This window comes from Rutilus rutilus (assembly GCF_951802725.1).
Source record: "Rutilus rutilus genome assembly, chromosome: 11".
NCBI classification, from domain to species: Eukaryota; Metazoa; Chordata; class Actinopteri; order Cypriniformes; family Leuciscidae; genus Rutilus; species Rutilus rutilus.
In genome coordinates this window covers 26,880,122-26,889,729 of record NC_140216.1, presented here as the reverse complement: position 1 = coordinate 26,889,729, position 9,608 = coordinate 26,880,122, and positions in this window count along the sequence as shown.

The following is a 9,608-nucleotide window of genomic DNA, read 5'->3' as shown; positions in this document are numbered from 1 at the left end:
CAGAACTGCTGTCTGTTGGAGTTAAACCCAACTGACTTGACATCCGTTAAGATAAACCTGCTGTCTGATTAGAGGCTCATATGGATCCGATTTAGAAAAAGGGGGTAGCTAACACACCCCTATAGTGCACAAGTGTAGATTTTCATCGCCTACCTTCGTCTCTACATTCAGATAAGAAAAAGTTAATTTTCACTCTTCCAAGGCTGATTTATTGATAATGATCCTTAAACTTTGATTTCACACAGACATGAAGTTTTGGCCCCCAGAGGACTGGAAAAGAATGACAGGCAGCAGAGAAAAGAAATTCTTTGACATAACTGCACAGTCACTTAAAACCAAGTTAAAGGTAAGGTAGGCAATTTCGGACTCGGAGAGGCTAGCAACAGCAAGCTAGCTTTGAAAGCATTAGATCCCACTCTCCCTTCAGAACATCTCCCAAGCCACGTCTCTTTCAAAACAAATGAACGCACACAGCCAGGGTGGTAATTTAGAAATAGCTTATCATTTAATGAATCGACTGCCTGTCCGCTAATCTTTAACATGTTTTACACTAAACAGTACTTTTGTTGGAGAACTATGTGTAGATGTTACTGTGAGAAAAATGTAATTAGAAGGCAAAGTAGGGAATGTCGCGACAGGTAGACTCATTTACGGCATTACCACCAGGCTGTCGAGGAGCTTAAAGGGTTAGTTCACCCAAAAATGAAAATTCTGTCAGTAATTACTCACCCTCATGTTGTTCCAACCCCGTAAGACCTTCGTTCATCTTCGGAACACAAATTAAGATATTTTTGATTAAATCTCAGCGCTGGCTCACTCCTCCAACTCCTCATACTTTTTGTGCGCAAAAAACAACAAAAATAACGACTTTATTCCACTATTCATTTCCTTCTCTCTGGGCCTCGAGTTGGTTCACGTAGTGTTTTAGCGCAGTGCGTCTGTGTTACACGTCACCACGTAGGCTCACTATTGGCCAACGCTGGTCATGTGTGTGATGCGTGGTGACGTACAACACAGACGCGCTGCGCAAAAACACTACGTGAACCAACTCGAGGCCCAGAGAGAAGGAAATGAATAGTGGAATAAAGTCGTTATTTTTGTTTGTTTTTGCGCACAAAAAGTATTCTCGTCGCTTGATAAACTTAAGATTGAGCCACTGTAGTCACTTGGACTATATTAACGATCTCTTTAATCTTTCTGGGCCAGCAAGTTTCAGTCCCTTAGAAGCCTATGGAGGAGTGAGCCAGCGCTCAGATTTAATCAAAAATATCTTAATTTGTGTTCCGAAGATGAACGAAGGTCTTACGGGGTTGGAACAACATGAGGGTGAGTAATTACTGACATTTTTGGGCGAACTAACCCTTTAAAAGTCATCATGCCGAACAGGTAAACTCAGTCCGCTTTTACAGCCTTGTTATGCTTATAATTGTGCTCTTATAAACTATTCTAACTCTTAGGTTTTGGGAAAAAAATCCACGGTCGTGGGACCGTGGTGTAGTTCGTTTATAACCTACCTTTAGCTTTTTTCTTCTGGCAGCTGCATTTAGGGCCCGTTCACACTAAGAACGATAACTATAAAGATAACTATATTAGCATCCACATCAATGGGCGATATTGTTCTGTTTATTCCATGCGTGTGCTTGTCTGTCACTTTAAATGCTCGAGCTCATTACAGCAGGATGGATTCTGATTGGCTGTCAATGTTTTTATCGTTCATACACTGGATAAAATCGTTCTGAAAGTGATTCTAACAATATTGTTTCTCTGTGCCATTATCGTTATAGCTGTGGTGTGAACTCTGCTATTCTTTACAGTTTTTTTCAGTCGCTAACAAGCGTTTGTCCAGCCAGTTGTCACATTTTCAAAACTCTAAACACAATTAGCACAGCATCGGTCTTTTGTGGCCATACCATTCACACATTTCTTGTCGTTTTCACACAATATGCAGTCAGTGAACACATTTCCATAATGCTTACATTTTCTTAACAGACAAGCTATACCTCCCAACAAAATTATGGATTGTTTTTGTAGTATTTACAAATGTTAACACACAACATCCCACAATAGCAAAAACAATATTCCAAACCTTAGATACAGTATGGACTGCATTTATTTACATGTATTTACCATTTACATGAAACTTTTACCATTTTTGTAAATTTCATGATTTTAGCTAAATGTGATTTTGATTGCTAGCAAAATGTGTTGCTTTTGAACAATGTCATGAAGAAACAAGCTTTTCGAGTCCATATGCATCTTCCTGGAGTAATGATGCTGAAAATTCAGCTTTTCATCACAGGAATAAATGACATTTTACACAATTTATTACATGACATACATATTTTTAAACAGAAATCAGTTATTTCAAATTGTACTAATATTTTACAATATGAAAGTTTATAAAAACCTCTGCTTCTGCAATGATATCAGTTCAAAAACAATATATCAGTGAGAGAGTCAAGAAGCTACAACGACAATATGTCCAGGTATAGTGTAGTATATTCAATTCAATGTCCAGTTCTATAAGCTTTGCACTTTGCAAGTAGGTAACCTACACAGTACAGTATAGTATACAGTAATGACATGATTTACATAAACTTTGTTTTGAGAGTTATGGAATTGGAGGCCAACCAGGCCCCTCATGAATTCATATACATAGATGAGGCAGGATTCAAATGTAACGACCTGGACGAAATGTAATATGGAGGTGGAAGGTTTATGACCATCAGCCACATGAGCAGATGTCCCTCCTTGAAGCCATGGATGCTGGCTCCAAGGGTGGATCCGACATACCAAGCAGTTTTATCCCAGGTGCATCGCCTTGGATGATATCAGATGTGATCTTGATGAAAACATGTGGCCTAACCCTGAAGATCGCAGAGATTAGATACAGTAATTTTATGTTTTTTTGCAACCCCCCATCCCCCCCCCCCCCCCTTTTTTTGCTGTTGTTTTTTTGTTCACAATGCTCTTGTGTGTTTAATGGATATTTTGTTCACTGTAAGCAATACTGTAAAACTTTTTCTGTTCTATCAAACTGTGTTTCTACTGTACCTCCTGTAGTAAACAGTAAAGGAATAAAAACTGATTTGCTTTTTACTGGAATGCTTATGAATGTGAAAGTACTGTACATGTGGACATACAGTTCCCAACCAAGAAATTTAGTGTAAAACGGTGAATTGCACGTTTTGCATGCAAATACCTGTAAAACTGAAACATAAAAGTCTATGCAGTTTTAGTAATGTCAACAATAGCCAGTATTTTGAAACCTGGTGTACTTTGATTGAGTGCATGAATCTTGTGAAGTGAAAACAAGTGTTATTCTTTGACAGAATAATTTCATTTTGAGTCAGATTTCCAGTGTTTTGGTAAAGTTAGTGTGTGCGCAGAGAAACATGTGTTCTGTTTTGAAATGAAGAGTTAGTATATATTTAACAAAATGTGTTTTTGAGAAGACAATTAACCATTTGGCCAATTGTGTTTTGTAGGTGGGAGTCTGTGTTAAGAGTTTAGAAAAAGTATCTGAAGTATGGGTAAGCGCTTGTTAGCGATTGAAAAAAACTGTAATACTGAGAACGATTTTTGTATTGTATTTGTATTTATTAAGCACCAATAAACACAACAGCAATTGAAGTGCTGTACAAATAAGATAAAACAATCATAAAAGGAATCAATACAAAATAAAATCAGCAAATTTAACCAAAGTAAAAAAGTAAGATTTCAATTTATATTTAAACTCAAACAGAATTTGACGTTTTCACAGATAAGGGGAGACTGTTCCATAGCCTAGGCACCACTATTGCCTTTAACCGTGATCTAGGCTGAGACAGTTTTCTGTGGACCTGAGACATCTTGTTGGATTATTTTATTTTAATAAGTCAGACAAATAAGAGGGTGACAGATCATTTAGGGATTTAAAAACAAAGACCAATATCTTAAAATACATTTTATAACACACTGGCAGCCAGTTTAAAGATTTTAAGATTGGAGTAGCTCTCGCTTACAAGTCCCAGTTAAAAACCTGGCTGCAGCATTTGGACCATCTGGAGTCGTGATAATGAAGACTGAGGTAGATCAACATGTAAAGAGTTACAGTAATCCAGGCGCGATAAAACAAAGGCATATCTTTAAAAGATAACTAAGACTTGACTCTATGAGAGAAGTTTTAATTTGAAAAAACATGACCTCACTACTATATTAAATTGTTGATCAAATTTTAGGGAGAAATCTAAAAGGAATCCCAAATTTCTTACTGTTGGTTTGATGCAGGTGTTCAGATAGCCAAGATTAAGTTTACATTAGCCTTTTTAACTTGAGGCCCAAACACAATAACTTCAGTTTTGCCAGAATTTAAGCATAAAAAATGTGAAGTTAGCCAAAAGCCAAACAATTTTCCTATAGCCCTTTCATGTCTTTTTGCTTCAGAGGCAGGTATGTTTGTATATCATCTGCATAAAAGTGAAATGACACTCCATGCTTCCTAAGTATATTTCCTAATGGGAGCATATACAAAGAAAACAGTGTTGGTGCTAGAATGGACCCTTGGGGAACACCACAAGTCAAGGTGGCAACTGATGAAACAGAGTTTCCTATGCCCACTGAAAAAGTTCTGTCACACAAAAAAGATTTAAACCAGCTTAGGGCAAGGCCTCGGATGCCCTCACACTATTCAAGACGTGTCGAAATGAGAATAGTGTGATCAACTGTGCAGCACTCAGGTCAAGTAAAACCAGAATAACTGAATCCCCATTATCAACTGATACTAGGATATCATTTAATACTGGCAGACTCAGTACTATGATTTCTCCTAAAACCAGACTGAAATGTCTCAAAAATACTATTTGTGTCCAGAATTTTTTGCAATTGCACTAATACTGATTTCTCTAAGATTTTTGCTATAAAAGGCAAGTTAGAAATGGGTCTAAAATTAGATAAGACAGTTGTGTCCAAATTGGTCTCAGACTGGTCTCACCAAGGCATGTTTGCAAAAATATGGGACAAACCCAGTAAGAAAACTCTTATTAACAATTTCTAAGACCCATGTCCCAAAGCAGTCAAAATATGTTTGAAAAAATGTGTAGGAACATTATCTAAAGAGGAAGTTGTAGTCTTCAACTTAGAAACTATATCCAATAAACAGGGCATAGTAATTGGCTCAAAAAAATCTAAAAACTCAGTAGTAGTCGAAGAGACAGGTAACGATTCAAAAGGAGATACAATGGACTGCCTGATAACCATTATTTTATCAACAAAATTTTTTTGAAAGTTTTCACTCCAAAAAAATATTCAGAAAGATAGATGTTATTTGTAGGATTCGTCACAGTTCAGTATTGAACAGCGCCCTGGAACAACTTGAGTTTTTAGTAATTTGCTCAGAGAAATACTTAGATCTGGCAGTTTTTACAGCTGTTTGATGTACACTTAAGGACTCACGCATAATTTCATAAGACACCTGTAGCTTGTCCTTATTCCAACGCCGCTCTGCTCTTCTGCAGACTTGTCTAAGATGTCGAGAATTATTATTCAACCAAGGTTCATATTTATCTTTATATTGTTTCGGTCTCAAGGGAGCAATGGTTTCTAAGACACTGGTACACAGCGAATTAAACACATTGAGAAGTTTAAAACCTCAGCACAATATTCTACTGATATCAAATGAGATTCCTTTTCAAACATTGTAGTGAAATCCTCAGCAGCCGAAGAGCTGAAAAGGCCCACTCGTGACCATTTTACAAGTTTCCTAGTTTTGACAGTACAGCATGGAAGGTCAATAGTAAACACGACAGGCCTGTGGTCAGAAAAACTTAACTCCTCAATTTGAATAGTTAAAATAGATAGACTATGAGATAGAACCAGGTCTAAAGTGTGACCATGGATATATGTTGGTTCCTTAACCCTTTGAACAAGATCACATGCATCAATGAGATTAGCAAAATATTTAGCTAAAACAGTAGAATTACAGCAAACATGGATATTAAAATCACCAACAATTAAGAGCCTCTCATATTTAGGAGTAATAACTCCTAAAAAGTCAGAGAATTCATAAAATCTTTTTTTTAGATTTTGGTGGCCGATACAGAATCAGGTGGCTACTACCAGAGAGTTTATCTGGTCCCAAAAAAATTGTTGAACTTCAAGTGTCCAACAACAAAAGCTGTTCTTAAAAATAGATGCCAGCCCTCCCCCGGTTGGAAAGAAATTATAGTTGTGCGGAACAAGTTCAGAAAATAAACTGGTATCTCCAGCGGATAGCCACGATTCTGTCATAAGTAAGAAAGCCAGGCTGTCAGTGGTTATATAGTCATTCAAAATAACTATTTCATTCATTTTAGAAATATATCTTTATTGTTATTGTAAGAACTGAGAAATTAGAAAATGCCGGACAGTCTGGTTGAGGTACGACCTTTCTCGAAATTAACATTTGACTCTCTCTTGAGAAACTAGAATCCCCGAGTCAATCACCTCCCCCATGTTGTCTCCCTCTCACGCTGAGACCACCAGATATTCACCCAAAAATCTATATGGTTAATGTCAATAATTATTTTATATTATACATGTTTGGTATCATTTGAAATGTCTCAGTGTGACTGATACAAATGTCTCATTCCCAATGAAGTAAACCAAAAGATAATAAAGTTCTTAAGAGTTAAGAGATAACTTGCACACAGAGGAGGGTGTGTCTTCCAGGCAAATAATAATAATAATAATAATAATAATAATACATCACACTTGTATAGCGCTTTTCTGGACACTCAAAGACGCTTCACATGGGGAATAAAACAAAACAAAACAAAAGGGGTTTTAAGGAAAAGCTAGTTTGAACAGGTGGGTTTTGAGTACTGATTTGAAGTTTGGTAGTGAGTCGGAGTTTCTAATGGATGTAGGGAGTGAGTTCCAGAGGGTGGGGGCGGCGATAGCGAAGGCTCGATCCCCCAAGGTCCGGCGGTTAGTGCGGACGATCGGGGTAAGGCGGTTGGTGCCAGCTGAGCGGAGGTGGCGGGTGGGTTGGTGCTGTTCCAGGAGCTCAGTGAGGTAGGGTGGGGCCAGGTTATGGAGGGCCTTGAAGGTGAGGAGGAGGAGCTTATATTGAATGCAATAATGAACAGGTAGCCAATGGAGCTGCTGGAGAATCGGGGTGATGTGTTCTCTGGACCGGGTGTGGGTGAGGAGGCGGGCAGCTGAGTTCTGGATGTATTGCAGTTTTTGTAGTTGGAAGTCCGTAGAGAAGGCTATTGCAGTAGTCAAGTCTTGAAGTTATGAATGCGTGAATGAGGATTTCAGCTATTGACAGGGTAAGGGAGGGGCGAAAGCAGGCAATGTTGCGGAGGTGGAAGAAGGGTAGTTTAGTGATATGGTTGATGTGTGTTCGGTATGAGAGGGTGGAGTCCATGATGAGACCAAGGTTTCGGACAGAGAGGGAGGGGGTGACATTATGTCCGTCGAAATGACATTCTGCTCCCAAAAGGTGTTAACTCTGAATGCAAATTCCCATTGTTATTAAATGTTTCCATGTGAAAGAAGTTTCTGTCTATATAAAGAAATGCAACAAGAGGCTCAGGGAGATTCTGTAACTCAGATCATCCCATAATGTTGAAGGACCTCAAAGACTTCAGCATTATGTATTTTTCTAAATGTCGGGTTTAGCCTACATATTTTTACTCTTTATCTTTGAGCATTTAATGTTATTATATTGATTATCTTTGGACTGATTAGCATATACTTGACATAATAAATTGTTACATTTGATTTTATTCTGACTGACTCTGAAATTGTTTTCCCAAGTAGATTAAACGGATTTGTACGTTACCGCAAATCTGCGTCAGATTAGTGAAGACTAATATTTGGCATTAATTCAAGTGTACTTGGTTCGCAAAGACAAGAAGTGAATTTTCGTTTAGAACAGTAAAAATGCTGTTTGATCTAAATTTGGGCGTCTTACCTCTGTTTTAATTGAATGTTACTTTAGATTAGCCAAGAAATCTAGACGCACCCTAGCGGCAGCCAGTGTAGTCTAGCAACTCTCCGTTGACTTTCGAGCTGGAAAAACTGATTGTGTAAGCGTGAATTGTGACCATCTCAGGTATATAGTCAATTACCTCTGTTTAATGACTAAAACTGACGAGCTTGTGATCGTGAGACCCGCGTTAAACAGAAGGCGTGAGGACCTCAGAGCGACATAGCATCCTAATATGAACATTAAAACCTTTTTCATTTATGGAGTCAGATGAAATAACGAGGTAATACATAAGAGAACATTTATTTAATTTAATCTTGTTGTGTTGCGTGAAAGGAAAGACAGTAACACGCAGGGACCTTCACCCGTTCTATCAGATACCGCCATTGGACCGATTTAGACGAGCTTACATTATCTTTATAGTTATCCTTATGTGCTTATGTGAACGGGCCTTTAGGCTTCAAATTCATAAAAGCTGTTCATCTGTGAAAATTATCTTGATGGACAAAACGTGTAAGTATCATAAACTTTTGTTGATCACAGAGCTTGTTTTTTTGTTGTTGTGATAATCCAAAAGCCTATGGAAAAATCCTATTGGGTTTTTGTTGAGGGAAGTTCAGTGTTATCCTAACTGCTGATTGGCCTACAAAATGACGTCATATCTGCTCGATTCTATAATAAGACAATGGCTGAGTCCGAAAACTTAGGCAGCTGACTTGTTGCCTCACTGCCCTATCAGGCATTGACTTTGCAGCCAGCATTTACGCACAAAGGTACCTCACAAAACTGATTTCGGACAGAATTCTGAGGCATCGTAACAGCAAAATAGAGCAAGCTTTGGTGAAAACTAAGAGAATATTTAATGATACAATAGTACAATAGTTACTACAATAGTAATTTCTCACAAACTGACGACCAGCCGCAACTTTGACGCCATCTTTATTTTTCTAGCTCAGTTGTCACAGAATGGAAAGCACAGGATTGTGGGATATCAAAGGCAGCGAAGGATACATCTATGGTGCCTTCAAAAATAGATCAGATGAAGGTATTTCAGGAGATAGTTAAACTAACATTGCATTAGGACGTGCCTTGATGCCTTCCAACCTTGGAATGTGTCCTCCGAAGGCAGCATTTATGAGTTTTTGGACGCAGCCAAACTCTGGTAAAAGCGCGCCATACTTCTTTCTTCTTCTTTTTTTTATTGGTGATTTATATATTTAGTGCATATCACCAGCTATTTGGTGGTTGTGCAATCAGTTTTCAATCTTTTTGCTTAATAATCTTTAATCACTGTGAATATTAACTATATTGTGAATATAGCCTATTGTTTGTTTGATGCTAATTATATATTAAAAATAAAGACTGATTAACTAAATAACAGTCTGTGCTTACAACCAGTTAATTTTTTTGTAGTCATATTGCTTCCACATTGCTTGAAAGGTATATTACTTGAAAGGTACACTGTAAAAAATGAATCATGAGTCTTGTAATTTTCATTAAAAAAAATTAGGTGATCATTAAAAATATTATGTATATTTTATTAATAAAATTGTGGCTCAGTTTTTGTTGAAAATATTGAGAACATTTCACTAATAACACCAAGAGATGCATTTTCCTAATTTTTTTAAGGAAACATACACAATTTTAAGGCTTG